This window comes from Mauremys mutica, chromosome 4, assembly GCF_020497125.1.
Source record: "Mauremys mutica isolate MM-2020 ecotype Southern chromosome 4, ASM2049712v1, whole genome shotgun sequence".
NCBI classification, from domain to species: Eukaryota; Metazoa; Chordata; order Testudines; family Geoemydidae; genus Mauremys; species Mauremys mutica.
The window spans coordinates 83,080,317-83,096,593 of NC_059075.1; positions in this window are offsets into that span (position 1 = coordinate 83,080,317).

The window sequence follows — 16,277 nt, forward strand, 5'->3', positions numbered from 1 at the left end:
TTTTAAAACAATGGAAGAGGCCTTTGTTTGACACCTACCAATATGAATGGATGCAATATGTTTCCAGCATGGTTAAGCCTGATTTATTATTAGGTGAAATTATGGTTATAATTGCTCACCAACAATCTGTGGAGACAGAAATATGGAAAGTGAGCCTGGTCCCAAAATTGACCATGGGATCCTTTTGGCTACCCTGAGTTATAGGTCAGTGGGTTGGGAAAGAGGAGAAATTATTGGATACCCAGAGGGTATATGAAATGGAGCCCTCAGAAATGGGTGTGCTTGTCCCTACCTGTCACCACAGAACCGTGCAGCAAGGACACATCATTGGGATCATGTGCATGGGACGAACTAGAAAAGGTGACTCAGTTTTTACAACTGACACAGAGGGAGATAGGGAAGCGTGTCATTCAAATATTACATGCAAATGGAGACATGCTAAAAATTGCTAAGTCTGAAAAAAGAACTGACCGCCTATCATTGGTACGATGTTTTTACAGGCTGGGCCCCGACCTCTAAGGGCATATTGTCTGTTATGTTTCACCCATTACTACTTGTGTTTGTTTGCTTGCTAGGAATATGTTGTATGTGCTGCTGGACAAAAAGAACGTTTGTTAAATTACAACCACAAGCTCAAATTGTCTCTCAGTATATTGCTATGAAATAGTTGTATAAAATATGACCCACTCAAGAATTGTTCTTGAGAGGTCAAAAGGGGGACATATAGTAGTAGTAGGATTTTATGTTTGTATTTTATATAATTTAGAATGAAGGATAAAGAATGATAATGTAGCATGTATTAAATGTATTGGTGTATGATTTGATCATATCCTGCCAGCCACCCTTTTTGAATAGCAGAAAGGAATGGCCTAATGGGCCATCAGTAGAGATACATCAGCCAGAATCTGTTTCTGTGCTGATTTCAAGGCAGTGACAGACCAATTTGTTGTAGGTTTAGCATTTTAAAATAAGTAAAAGAATGCAATGATGGTTTTTCTTTTGCATTGCAATTTGATGTTCCTGTTCAAAATGTTCTGTGTAAATTAATTTTGTTTTGTGTGTGAATGAAGAATGTGTGTGTTAAGAGATAAGTGTGAAGGCCATCGCTGAACCAGGTGGTCTAGGGAGGAACTGGAGACAGACGCAAGGGTGCCAGGAGGCTGCAACACACCCCTATTGAAATGTCAGAGGAAGGCAGATTGACAAGTCTAAAGATGAGACAGGCACCTATCAATATAGCTGTGACAAAACCAGCATGGGATAACTCCCTGAGGAACTTGATGAAAGAACAAGGCCTGGTCCACACTAGGACTTTAATTCGAATTTAGCAGCGTTAATTCGAATTAACCGTGCACCCGTCCACACCAGGAAGCCATTTAATTCGACCTAGAGGGCTCTTTAGTTCGAATTCGGTACTCCACCCCGACGAGGGGAGTAGTGCTAAATTCGACATGGCTATGTCAAATTAGGCTAGGTGTGGATGCAAATCGAACTTACTAGCTCTGGGAGCTATCCCACACTGCACCACTCTGTTGACGCTCTGGACAGCAGTCCGAGCTTGGATGCTCTGACCAGCCATACAGGAAAAGTCCCGGGAAAATTTGAATTCCTTTTCCTGTCTGGACAGTTAGAATCTCATTTCGTGGTTGGACATCGGGGCGAGCTCAGCAGCACCGGCAACGATGCAGAGCTCTCCAGCAGAGGAGTTCATGTAATCTCTGAATAGAAAGAGGGACCCAGCATAGACTGACCGGGAACTCTTGGATCTGATCAGTGTGTGGGGCGAGGAGTCTGTGCTTTCGGAGCTGCGCTCCAAAAAATGGAATGCAAAGACCTACGAGAAGGTCTCCAAAGCCATGAGAGACAGAGGATACAGCCGGGATGCAACGCAGCGCCGCGTGAAAATCAAGGACCCCAGACAAGGCTACCAAAAAATCAAAGCGGCAAACGGACGCTACGGAGACTGCCACCACTGCCCCACCAGTGACCATGGACTCTGACGATGGGACAGTGTCGACGGCCAGTTCCTCGGCGATGTTCGCGGACGGGGAAGATGAGGATGGGTTTGTGGACGACGAGGCAGGCGACAGCGCTTACAACGCTGGTTTCCCCGACAGCCAGGATCTCTTCATCACCGTCACGGAGATCCCCTACCAACCGTCCCCGGCCATTAACCCGGATCCTGAATCAGGGGAAGGAGCAGTCGGTAAGTGCTTTAACCATGTAAACTTTTATTCTTAATATAACAGGAATCTGAAGTATGTGAAAAGGAGGTCTCTCTATATATGGGGATAGAACAGAAATCCTCCTGGGAGATCTCCACGAAGCTCTCCTGGAGGTAATCGAAAAGCCTCCGCAGGAGGTTCCTGCGGAGAGCTGCCTTATTGGGTGCTCCGTGGTAGCACAGTTTTCCGCGCGAGGCTTTCATGAGCTACTCAGGGAGCATTGCCTCCCCGAGCACGGCTGCATAGGGCCCTGGTTTGTGCTGGCTTTCACGCAGCATGCGCTCTCTATCTCCTTCAGTGACCGTCCTCAGGGTGATCTCGCTCGGAGACTCCTGCATCTAATTAGGGGAATTACTGTAATGTTACGCCTGGTCCAAAGTATTTGTAAAAAATCTCCGGACAGACGGCATAGCAGAGACTCAGCACGCTGCTGCGTGACGAGCGTAACGGAAAGCCAAAGATTCAAATGGACGCTCATGGAGGGAGGGGGGACTGAGGACGCAAGGTATCCCACAGTTCCTGCTGTCTCCGAAAAGCATTTGCATTCTTGGCTGAGCTCAAATGCTTCTAGGGTCAAAAACAGTGTCCGCGGTGGGTCAGGGCATAGCTAGGCAATTTACGCAGCCCCCCACCCACCCCCAGAAGTGAAAGGGAAAACAATCCTCTCAACTCTTTTACATGTCACCCTATCTTTACTGAATGCTGCAGATAGACGCGATGGTGCAGCACTCAACACCAACATCCTTGCTCCCCCCACGCTATGGATGGCTGATGGTACAAAACGACTGGTACCCGTCCTCATCATCAGCCTATTGGCACATGGGGCAGTGCAAAAGGACTGGTAACCATGCCGACTAGCATCCATCAGGTCCCCCAGTGTCAGGTGAACCTAATTTTTCATGGTAGATGGTGCAGTATGGCTGGTAACCGTCTTCATCATAGCAACAGGGGGCACTGCAGACCGCTCTGGGACCAGGAGCCTGTCATTCCTCGAGTTTACAGGCGGTCTTTACATCACTGCACACCCTACCCAGCACAGTCCGTGTCCCGGTTTCAACCCTGTAACACAAAGTCATCAATAAAGAAACCTTTGTAAAGTTACAGTGGAAAATGTATTTTATTTTTAAACGTGTGTTGGAAGTTGGGGAAGCGGGGTGGGCGGGGTATGTAACTGCAGATGCTAGTCAACAGTCACTTGGTAAAGAAACAGGGGCAGGTTCAGCTTCTCTGTAAAGAAACTGAACAGTCACAGGTCACGCTGCTCACTGCTCGCTGGTACTTGAAGAGTTCCTTGTCGCTGTGCAAGGCGCCTGCACAGAGATTCACGAGCCAGGGCATTAGCGGGTAGGCTGGGTCCCCGACGATCACTATAGGCATCTGCACATCCCCAAGACTTATTTTGTGGTCCGGGAAGAAACTACCTTCCTGCAGGCGTCTAAACAGACCACAGTTCCTGAAAACACGCACGTCATGAACTTTGCCTGGCCACCCGACGTTGATGTACGTAAAACATCCCCCATGGTCCACCAGTGCTCGCAGCACCATTGAAATGTAGCCCTATTTCTCAGCAGCTGACTGTGGAAGAGGTGGACGATAAGGTGCGAGGAGTTGACAACGGCCATAACTGCAGCGGGATCCGTGCTCAAAGTGCTGTGGCGCCCGCGCTGTCACTGAGCAGAAAAGTGCACAAACAGATTGCCCGCAGGCGCTTTCAGGGAGGGAGGGCGTGATTGACGGTTCAATGATGACAGTTACTCAAAACCACCCTCGACACATTTTTCCCCCCAGCATGCATTGGGGGGAAATCCCAGAATTCCAATGGGCAGCGGGGAGTGCGGGAACTGTGGGATAGCTTCCCACAGTGCACCGCTTCCAAAGTCGACGCTGGCCCCGTTACTGTGGACTCACACAGTCGAACTAGTGTATTTAGTGTGGATACACAACTTCGACTTCATAAGGTCGATTCAACAAATTCGAATTAAGTTGATTCGAAATAGTCTTGTAGTGTAGACATACCCCAAGATAAAGGATGAGAAGGACAATTTAAGAAAACAAGCACTCATCAAACAACAATTGATTACAGCACGAGGATGCAAAACTCATTGGTCCCAATGAATGAAAATCACTATATAAACAGAGTGCCTTGCCATGAAACTTTGCGTTCGTCCTGCTAAGACTTCCCCAGAGCATCGTGTCACAACCAACAGAACCTGGCTCCTTCCTACCCGTGATCAACCTAGTTGGCCACTAGATTGATCCGGACTCTGGACTGGTAACTATAACATTGACTGGTGGGACTCTGTGTGTGTGTGTGGTGTGATTGAATGCATATGCTAATAGTTGTATCTTCAATAAATGTGGCATATTGCCTTTTTCCCTGACAAAGATCCTATGTGCTTCTTATAAGCATAACAGGAGGCCCTGAGGTAAGGGTGAAATAGACATAGAGGAAGTGGGGGCTGCTGTGGGGAAGTGGCCCAGGGAATTGTACTCCTTCTATTTCAAAAGTCAGCTACCAATAGCTGCTACTATTAGGGTCCCTGGACTGGTGCCTGGAATAGGGGGTGGGCCCGGGCTCCTCTCCCTGAGTAATCACAGAGACTGTGAGACAATCGAGACTGTGCGATGGAGGGTTGCTTCTTCCCACCTCCCTTACCATCTTATGACGAAAATGTCTCAGTAAACTGTGACCCTTGCCTCTAGAGAGAGAAGGGCTACGTGGAGGCTCACAGTGAGCCTCTGAGGCTAGCAAACCCCACCTAGAAGTGTGGGACCCACTGAGACAAGGTCAGAGCTTTGTCACAACATACAAACACAAATTAAGTATAAGTTCCTCGCACTCGAAAGTTTATAAATCTAGGAAGACAAGTGACACATGGAAGCTGTGGGAATTGGATACAATCAAATCTATACAATTTTTATATATACACTATATACATTTTTTAGTTTATTAAAATTATAACAATTAAAAGACACGTCCAGTATGCCTAACTGCACCTCAACATAGTTCAACACTTCACACTTTTTTGTGATAATTATACAGCATCTTTCTTAAATACAAAGTGCATACACTTACAACTATGTGGCTTGCAATCTGAGAGCACTTGTACACACCTACACCCACCCAGCCACATTCTCACTCTATTTTGCCATTTTTGTATAACTTTGAGGGAGGACCTTTAGAGCAGAGGGGCCTTTCCTTCCATCTCTGCTCAGTCACCTGCTAGTGAATGACTAGTATTTCTTACTCCTGGATAAACCAAACAGTGGCAGAGAGGTCCTTTTGTTGACTTTAGAGCTAGATCCCTCTATTTAGAGTTGCACCTGAACCAAAAGCTCAGAGCCAAACACCAATGGACTTGGGAGAAATTTGACTCCAGATCTGAAACTTGTGGCTCTTCCCTATAAGGGTCCAAAGCAAATCCCATCTGATCATACTGGGACTTAGGAGAAGTTCAGTTTGGGACCATCTTTACTTCTGCTCTTTGATCACATGGAGGCAACAGGGTACCATCACTGACATGTAGCTGCTTCACTTTTCTTTCATATCCACTGCTAGGACTCCTATTTCTCCTTTCCTGATCACCAGTATAAGGTAGTGCATGCTAATTTGTCCTGCACAAGCACCTAGTTTCCTATAATTTATATCCCCCCCACTTTTAAATTTATATTCGCTCTTGGCTGCCAAGTGCTCAGGACTTTGGGTTCCTTACCATTTCCTACTTTTTCTTCTAGCTTACTATTTTTGCAATTAAATTTGTAGACTTCCTTTGGGAACAATATCATCATTGGGCATTTAGGCCAGCTTGATGATTGCAACTGGACATCTATAGTATTTTTAAATGGTAGCGTAGTTCCTTGCTTTGATTTTACTATAAATAGAAGTCTGAATCTTTGGCAGGAGCACAATTTCCAGTGAGAATGCAGTAATTGAGGTAATGCATACCTGAGGCTGAGAGGAATTGCTCTGTCCCTTCTTTAAGCCTGAGAAAAAGAAAAACCTTATCCAGGGAGCTCTTTGGAGTCCTTCCACTCCAGTGAGCCCCAGCATGGGTTCTTGGAATCCACCTTTATCATGAGTTATTAGTGAGCTGGCGTGTACCACAGCATCCTTTCAGCGAGTAGTCTGCGTGAGAAAGTGTTGAACCACATCTCGCAATAGCCACTAGCATTGCCTTTAGCCTTTGTTTGAAACTTGAGGCTAATGGCATCCCTACTGAATGCTATGGCTCCATGGGGAAGTAGTTTACTGACTGGCCAAAGCAGGAATCTCACAGTGGTAGTGAGATCACTCTCTTGCCTGAGATTTATTTTCCTCTAGTGATTTCTTTGGGCTTGGGCTTTGCGTTGCTTTAATGTTGATTCACGGTAAAAAGGAGCCGGTTTTGCCTGCAGATGCAACATTTTGCCATAGCAACAAATCATGGCAAATACAGCCTTTCACTTTTCATAATCCAAGATTTTAACAGTTTGGAAAGCTCCACAGAGCTTTACAGTCAATATCTTTACTAGTGTTTACATGTATACAGGTATGTTGGAGCCAAACATACTCAGTACTTATATAGGACAACTTGGCTGTCTGGCAACATATGTTACCTGAACTACTTGTATTACTTATAGTTTCTATATCCACTTTTAGCTTTTCACAGGAGGATACAGTAAGCATAATCAGTACTATATCCTGTCCTATATGTGGGTAGGAAATGTCTTTGAATTCAGTATTGTTTCACACTGACTCTGTAGCACTGAATCCACAAAGGGAGAAATACCACAGAGCAATTCCCTTGAAGCTACTAAAATGTTATGTGCAAGCAATTAAAAAAAATGCCATTTTTAGCGCCTTGTCCAGACTTTAGCCCTCCCCACTTAATTTTTTTTTAATTTAAAGGGCTACTCTAGAGGGGTTAATCCAAAATGTCACTTATCTTTTTCTCCCTTTATGTCTGCAAAATCTTTCAATTCATTATATTTACTACCCTCTCTTTCCTCTGCAACAACAACAGAAGTTTCAGTGATTATTTTTCTGAATTGGACAATTAGAGGCACCATCTCAGGACTCGTATGCAACTGTACAACAAATCACATGAGCACTTGTGGTTTAGAGACCTGTTGGACTTGCAGGAGGTTCTGAGTTCTAAACCCTCTGTGGCTTTGGATAAGTCATGTCTCAGTGACTCAGTTTCCTTACCTGTAAAATGAGAATAGTAATATTTACATGGGAATAATTGCTTCTTTTATTATGGTATGAGCCTGGGGATAGGGCATGAGCCCGGATTCCATTCTGTTCCTACACAGACTCCCTATGAAACCTTGGGCAAATCACCTCTTCTCTCTGTACTTCTGTTTTTCATCTGTAAACAGGGAATACTACTACTACTTTACCTCGTATGGTACATTAGTCTATAAGGTGCCACAGGACTCTTTGCTGCTTTTACAGATCCAGACTAACACGGCTACCCCTCTGATACTTGGTTAATTACCAGGGCTGCCCAGAGGGGGGGGGCAAGAGGGGCAATTTGCCCCAGGCCCCGAGCCCCACGGGGGCCCCCACCAGAGTTTTTCGGGGGCCCTGGAGTGGGGTCCCTCACTCGCTCCGGGGTGCCCGGCAAACTCTTGTGCGGCCGGGCGCAGGAGCTTCTGCCGCTCCCGGTCTTCGCCGGCGGGGGGTCCTTCCGCTCCGGGACCCGCCGCCGAAGTGCCCCGAAGACCCGTGGCGGGGGCCCCCCTCCGCCGAATTACTGCCGAAGACCGGGCTGCACTTCGGCGGCGGGGGGGCTCCCACCGCGGGTCTTCGGGGCACTTCGGCGGCGGGTCCAGGAACGGAAGGGCCCCCCGCCGCCGAAGACCCCGGGCCCCCGGAATCCTCTGGGCGGCCCTGTTAATTACCCTCACTGTTAAAAATTTGCCCCTCATTTCAATCTGATTTTGTCTAACTTCAACTTCCAGCCATTGAGTCATGTTACACCTTTGTGTGCTAGACTGAAGAACTTATCAATTTTTTGTTCCCCATGTAGGCACTTACAGACTGTGATCAAATCCTGGACCGGCTCTAGGTTTTTTCCTGCCCCAAGCAAGAAAAAAATTTGGCTGCCCCCCACCCCAGCCCTGGGCTCCCTCCCACACTCCCCTGCTGCCCCAGCCCTGGGTTCTCCCCCTGCCATGCATACCCCCTGCCACCCCAGCGCTGGGCTTCCCCCTTCCACCTCCCACCAGTGCCTTCCCCGCACCCCCCATTGCCGCCCCAGCCCTGGGCTCTCCCCCTAACCTGCACCCTCCTGCTGTCCCAGCCCTGGGTCACTGGTAACTCACTCCCAGGACGGGTCATTCAGCAGGAATTTTGGAGTGTACAGAACACAGACAGGATTGGTTCCCATATGGTTACATAACTGCAGTAAAGTGGAACAATTTTCAGCCTGTGTGATTGGAGGATATCTGGATGCATATTATAAGATTGTCCTCCATAAATGAGGAAAAGTTGAGATGCCTTTATTATTCTTTTGTTCCACTCTTTATTTCTATGGGGAATTTGCCAATGCAATATCACTGTCTTCCTTTTAAACAAATAATAATACTAAAAAAGCAATGGCTGTTGAAAATAGCAATTCCAGTCCTAAAACCACTGGGAAGCATTTCTTGCTCAATTTTATCCTACTTTTTCTACAGCTAGTTACAGTGGATCAGTATATTTGATTTGGGAGAAATGAAATAATAGTTGCCCGAATTGAGCTTGGGCACTCCTGAATTTTGAGGGTGTACAAATCTGGAAGGCAGGTGCTAGAGTCCCTTTCTGAATATTAGCTATAGCTGGAAAGGAAAAGTCAATTTCTGCTTCCATGGCTCAGAAGTGGAAATCCTTCTAAGTGCCTGGTACTGTATCTAAAACTGCCCAGGTCCAGATCCTCCCCCTCCCTTACTTTTCATTTTAAATTCTAGTGGGATCCACGTACCTTCCTTGCTAGGCTTCAGATAGAAAAGGGCACTGTCCATTTAGTCCACCCAATTCCTTCTTTGGGTGCTGCAAGGTGAGGTCACATCAGTATCCCTAATCTAGTCTGGGGAAGTCTTCTAAAGGGGATGTCTGGGGCAAAGCCTTCTACTCCTTGGGCAAGTGTGGCCACACTCCCTACCCCTCCCTTTCCTGTTGATAGCTGCCAAGGGATTGCTGGGAAATGTAGTTCTTTCCCTGTTCCAGGGCTGGCTCTATAGGCAAGGAACTACAGCTCCCAGGGTCCCATGGGTTCGCAGCTCCCATGCTGGCTCCCCAGCTGCTCCATGGCTCTGCTTCTGCAGGGTTGTGAGAGGGGATGAAGTGAGTAAAAAAAAAAAAAAAAAAAAGGATGGACCGAATGCCGCCCCTTGCAAATGTGCCACCCCAAGTACCTGCTTGTTTTGCTGGTGCCTAGAGCCGGCCCTGATCAAATCACCCCTTAACCTTCTTTTTTTAAGCTAAATAGAGCTTCTTGAGTCCATCATTATAAGGCACATTTTCTAACCCTTTAATTGTTCTTGTAGCTCTTCTCAGAAATCTCTCCAATTTACCAACATATTTCTTGAATTGTGGATACCAGCAATGAATACAGTATTTCAGTAGTGGTCACATCAGTGCCAAATACGCAGGTAAAATATCTTCCCTACTTCTACTCAATAGTTCTGTTTAAACATCCCAGGATCACATTGTCTCTTTTGGCCATAGCATTGCACTGGGAGCGCATGTTCCGCTGATTATCCACCATGATCCCCACGTCTTTTCAGAGTCATGCTTCCCAGTTTAGAGTTCCCAATCCTTTAAGTATTGTCTAAATGCTTTGTTCTTAGATGTATAACTTTGTGCCATATTAATAATGCACATTGTTTGCTTGAACCCAGCTTATCATTACTTACCCCTGCCCCAGTCTTTGGGTCATCTGCAAACTTTATCAGATGTTTTCTTCCAGGTCATTGATAAAAATGTTAAAATAGCGTAGAGCCAAGAATGGATCCCTCTGGGACTCCACTAGAAGCACACCTGCTTGAAAATGATTCCCTATTTACCATTACATTTTGAGATCTATCAATTAGCCAGTGTTTAATCCAGATAATGTGTGCCATGTTAATTTTGTGTTGCTGAAGTTTTTTATCAAAATGTGCAGTACCAAGTCAAATGCCTTACAGAAGTCTGACATCAAAACTATTACCATTATTTAAATTTCTAATTTAATCAATAAAATATATTTTTAGTTTGAAAGGATCTAGTTCCATAAACCTATGTTGATTGAGATTACTTATATTACCTTCTTTAATTCTTTATTGAGTTCCATATCAGCTGATTCCATTATTTTGCCTGGGATCAATATCAGGCTGATAGGCCCATAATTATCTGTGTTGTCCAGTTTGCCCTTGTAAAATATTGGCACATTAGCTTTATTCCAATCCACTGTAACTTTTCCAGTGTTCCAAGAGTTATTGAAAATCAATGATCTAGTGAGCGCCCTGGCCAGTTCTTTTAAAACTCTCAGAGGCAAGTTATCTGGACTTGCTGATTTAAAAATGTCTAATGTTAGTACAGTAACTCCTCACTTAAAGTTGTCCCGGTTAATGTTGTTATGTTGCTGATCAGTTAGGGAACATACTCATTTAAAGTTGTGCAATGCTCCCTTCTAATGTCATTTGGCAGCTGCCTGCTTTGTCCACTGCTTGCAGGAAGAGCAGCCCATTGCAGCTAGCTGGTGGGGCCTTGTAACTAGGGTGGACCGGCAGCCCCCTATCAGCTCCCCGCTCCCCTAAGTTCCCTGTGCTGGAGCCGCCAAGCAGGCTATTAATTGCAGGCTATCAATTGCTGGCAGTTCAGCTGTTCCTCCTCCTGCTGCCATGTGCTACTCCTGCCTCTGCCTTGGGGCTGCTCCCAGAGACTCCTGCTTGCTGTGCAGTGGAGAAAGAGGAGGCTGTCAGAGTGTCCCCCCCGCCCCCGCTCCTGCACCCCACTTGCCCCTTTTCCATATAGAGCAGGGAGGGGACATGGACGGAGAGAGACATAGAGAGCTTAGGGCAGCAGCTGCTGTCTCAACTTCCTGATCCATTTAAAAAGACAATACTCTTAAGAGTGGGTCAGCTTACTTAAAGGGGCAGTGTGCATCTCTCTCTCCCACACACAAGGTGTGTGTCTGTCTCTGTCTGCTATGCTGTCTCCCCTCCCTCGTGTTTGTGCTGCCTTATGTGAGAGGCTACATTAACAACAGTGTGTTAACCCTTGAGGGCTCAGCTGAGTGCTAGTTCATCATTTAGCAGCAAGGAATTCCCTGGGAAATATCCCACCCTCTTCCACCCTCTAACTTCACCACCTCAACCAAACTTCACAGTCATCATAGCTGTGAACAGTATTAAATTGTTTGTTTAAAACATATACTGTGTGTATATCTATATAATATATAGTTTTTTGTATGGTGAAAAAAAATTTCTCAGGAACCTAACCCCCCCTATTTACATTAATTCTTATGGGGAAACTGGATTAGCTTAACATCGTTTTGCTTAAAGTCGCATTTTTCAGGAACATGTCTACAATGTTAAGGAAGGAGTTACTGTAGCTGTTTAACATTCTGTGTTCCGACTGGAAAGTGTTTCACCCCCATTATATGATATGACTACATGAAACAGTATCCCAAATACAGAACATAAATATTTATTGTACACCTTTTCCTTTTCTACATTATTATTGACTACAATTTCCATCTACTAACCATTATTAGGATTCTTTTTATTCCCAGTACACTTAAAAACCTCTATTTTATAGTCCTTAATTTCTCTGACCATTGATTTCTCCTGGTGTCCTTTTGCTTCCCTTATCAATTTTCTGTAATTCCTAGCTTCTGATTTGTATTCATTACTGTCAACTTTCCCTTTCTTAGTAATTGATTTACACAGAAGTCAAAGGGAGCCAAAGAAAGACCACCTTTGATTTCAGTAGGCTTTGGATTAGGTCCTAAAAGAGGATGCCGAAAGTTAAGACATACTTTTACGGTGTCCTTTAGGTCTTTTTAAAAATGATGTCCCATTTAAATAATTACTTACTTTCCCTAAGTACATGTCTGTTTGGCTAAAATAAAAAAATATTATTCTAATTTATTACTGTATTAAAAATGGCATATTGTGCTTAAATCATGAAAAATAGCAGCTTACATGTGAAAATAATTGCACAAGATGAGTAGAATAATAGTGAATTTTAAGACACATACGGATAAAAACAAGGATAGTTCTTTACTTCTGAAAATGTCATTGGAAAATTAAAATGCTTTCAAATTATCTAAAAGCATCAGTGCTGCCACACCCTCTCAAGTAAGAAGATGAAAAGCCCATTTTTATTATTATTATTATTATTATTATTAAATATCATGCAACAACCAGAAAGATCATTAGCAGCTACAGTACCATACATCACTGAAGGGTTAAAAATAAAAGCATATCTGTGCCTTGACTTGAGTCTTATTTACCCTCAAGCAATTTAAGTCTGCAAAGTATTTGTAGTGCAGTATCTTAGAAACACAATGACAAGGAAATCCAGAACGTTTAGTCTTGTAATGTCAACAGAATAGGGTGTGAGTAATTTCCGCTTCAAACATACAAACAGAAATTGTCTTTCCTACTTTTGTTAGTGAAAGATAAGTAGTGTATTATCGCAATATTTTAAAATGTTCTAGCTAAACACTTCCAACTCTAATCTTTCCTGCCCTTCAGCCTCCACTTGCTAAGTGCACAGTGGACAATGACAAGTCTATTTCACACATTCAGTAGTTACATCTTTGCATTTAAATTATTTTTTTGTCCCTTGGATAAAATTGGTTTTGCATTTGTGGGATCACTAGCATTTGACATTCTTTGCAGGAAGCAACCCTAGAATGCTAATAGATAGGATGTCAGCGAGCAGGCACTTTCATGTTAATGCAGTACTCAGCTGAGGGAGATGTAATTGCTACCCATCTTCACACACTGGACTCTTGCCCACACTATACCTGAGAATCACATTCAGGTCTTTGCAACTAGTGCTATTATTTCTTCCTCACTCCCAGCACTCTGGTTGTGAATTAATGCTCACTGGTGTTTCTGTTTAATCTTTTATGAACATAATCATTCCTCAAACTGTTATCTGAAAGGTGAAACAACAAACTTGCCTCCACTTGCAACAAGAATATAAACAGAGCTTTCATTAGCATCAGATAACTAACTGAATTCTCATCTCTATGGCACACCTACCTCCTACTTTGTCATCAATCTTTCAGAAGTGACAGAGTCAGGCAAACTGCCAGTTAATCAATGCCTTATCGTCTTTTTACAAGATTTGCTCACTCTGGTCCAAATCTATTACCTGAATAACATGAACTGTGACTCTGTTTGACATGGGTTATTGTTAAAGCTGGTTCTTAGTCTACTTGATAAGACATCTTGAGTACAAAACTAAGCTTTGTTCAGATAACACACCAGCCCAAGCACAATAATATAAAACACTGCACATTGGTTTCAGTGGCCTGATTAATGTTTCAAGTTAAGTGTGTGTTTTAATGCTTTTCTGATTTGCAGCCTTGTATGCTATATTAAACTCCTAAAAATAAACTATTTAAAGTGTCTGTGTGTAGTCTAGGAACACTTTTCAATATCCAATATCTCAGAACATTACACGCTACTTTCTAGTTAAATTCTAAGTGCACCGATCAAAGTTAGCTGAATTGCAGATTTTGAGGGCTGAAAGAGAAGACTGGTATGAAAGAACTTTTTCTTTTTTGCTCTACTGGAAACTCCAATCCAAAGGTTGGAGGACATGAAAATTAAACTGCTAAATCCATCCATGTTAATTGAACAGGTCTGCCAATTGCAATAAGGATATAATCTGCACAATCTACCCCTTTTATCTTCTCCACTCTTCCACAATCTAAAATGGGTTAAGCAAAGAGATTTGAGCCAATGATCCAGTGTTACTGCTTTAGTTTTACCCTTTTGATACAATAACATTTTTACCTGCTATTCAAACACATATCATTGCCAGGAGTCCAATTAAAATTATGCTAATGAAGACTCTTAGGTGCTGAGCAGCCTCAGCTCTGACTGAAGTCAATAGGAGATAAGGGCAGTCAGCATCTCACACAAGGAGCTTACAATCAGTGCTGGTGCTAGTCCATTGAGGGCCGTCAGCAGGAATATTTTGCTCCCCCAACACTTTAATAATTAATAGAGCCTCCCCCCCCCACAACTGCTCAGGGCCCTAAGCAATTGCTTAGTCTGCTTATGCCTAGCACCAGCTCTGCTTACAATAGTATCTATAAATGGATTGGTTCATGTATAATGGCAGAACGATTTCTCAGCTCTTGTCACTAATGCCCACACAGACAAAGCACAGTGTAAAGCAGTGGTGGGCGGCCTGTCCGGGTAATCCGCTGACGGGCCGCAAGACATTGTTTACATTGACCGTCTGCAGGCATGGCTGCAAACAGCTCCCAGAGTGGCCGCGGTTCGCTGTTCCCGGCCAATGGGAGCTGCGAGAAATGGTGGCCAGCGCCTCCCTGAGGCCCGCACCACTTCCCGCGGCTCCCACTGGCTGAGAACAGTGAACCGCAGCCACTCGGAGCTGCGGGTGGCCGTGCCTGCAGATGGTCAATATAAACAAACTGTCTTGCGACCCGCCAGCAGATTACCTTCACAGCCCGCGTGCAGCCTGCGGGTTGCCCACCATTGGTGTAAAGATTAGTGCATGTAACAATATTACTACATTTATGCAAACTGTAGTGCATTCATTCAACTCATTTTCCACGTCTCTCAAGTCCAACAATACTCATGTTTGCACACAGTCTGTAGTGATGACGGGGAATAGAATCTGTCCCACAGGAGAAACTCTTGTATATTTAAATTTATTCTGAATAAATGTTCAACAAAAAAATTAAAGCATTTCCTTTTCTTAAAAAATGGTTTCCATGAAAGGATTTTTATATAGTCATCTAAGTAGTAATACAGTATTTATATACAAAATCTCATTTCAAACAAACAATTTACTGTACAAAAGAAAGTATAACCATCAGTTACTCTTATGATTTCAGCAAATAAAATTTATGACAAATATGTACTTGGGTATAGTTTACTATTTACAGGAATGTCAGTATTAAGCCAGGAATATTAGATAAATTATTTACAGTTGAAATTCCTTCAGAGTAAGTTCCCTAACATTTATCTTTTTTTCTAGACTTTTTAGGTTATTAATAAATGAAATAAAGATTATATTTTCTATATGGAGTATGGACAAACCTCTGCTTGTCTTACTCATACTAGTGACTCTGCTGCAGTCAGTGAGCCTGATTTTGCATACAGGTACTACCAGGCACAGTGCTTACTCTGTGTGAGAATAAATCAGACAGGATTTGGCCCTATTTTACTAAACATCTCAAATTATAATTTAAAAAAATAGTGACATTCCTGCAAGTCAAAATATTAGAGAAACAAGCATTAACAAAATATAAGCCCTTTATTAATAAAAATCTTTGGTTGGATCAATATTTTAAATTAGTTTTAACAATATTTGGTTATTATAATTCACTTCTTTCCACATAATTTCTCTTCTGGTGTCTTTTTGAACAGACTACAGAAAAAAACATCTGGAGGTAATCACATACTTTATAGTAAAACCAATAAATATTACAAAACAAAGTGTGATATTTTTAAAGTTCTGTTTTAAATCTTTAAATTACTTTGGCAAACAAAAGCAAAAAGACACCCCACCCCACTTATTTTCATGAAGTATAAGTCTTTTGACATTTGGTTTTGTAACAAACCATACAGTAGATAGACTGAAAGTTTTGTTTTTATTTGTTATTTGGTTTAGTTTATTGTTTAGCTTCCTGTTTTCAGTATAAGTGCCATGGACAAGAGAAGGTGTTAAAGGGAATGAGGTTAATTGCACCAATATTATTTGGAAGTGTAGTTTATCACTAGACAAACCTTTAACTAAAAATGTACTATACATGAAAAGAGTTGCACTGATGGGGTCTGGATATGCATTCCAGATAAGGATTTTAGATTTATTTTAAGGAAATGACATAT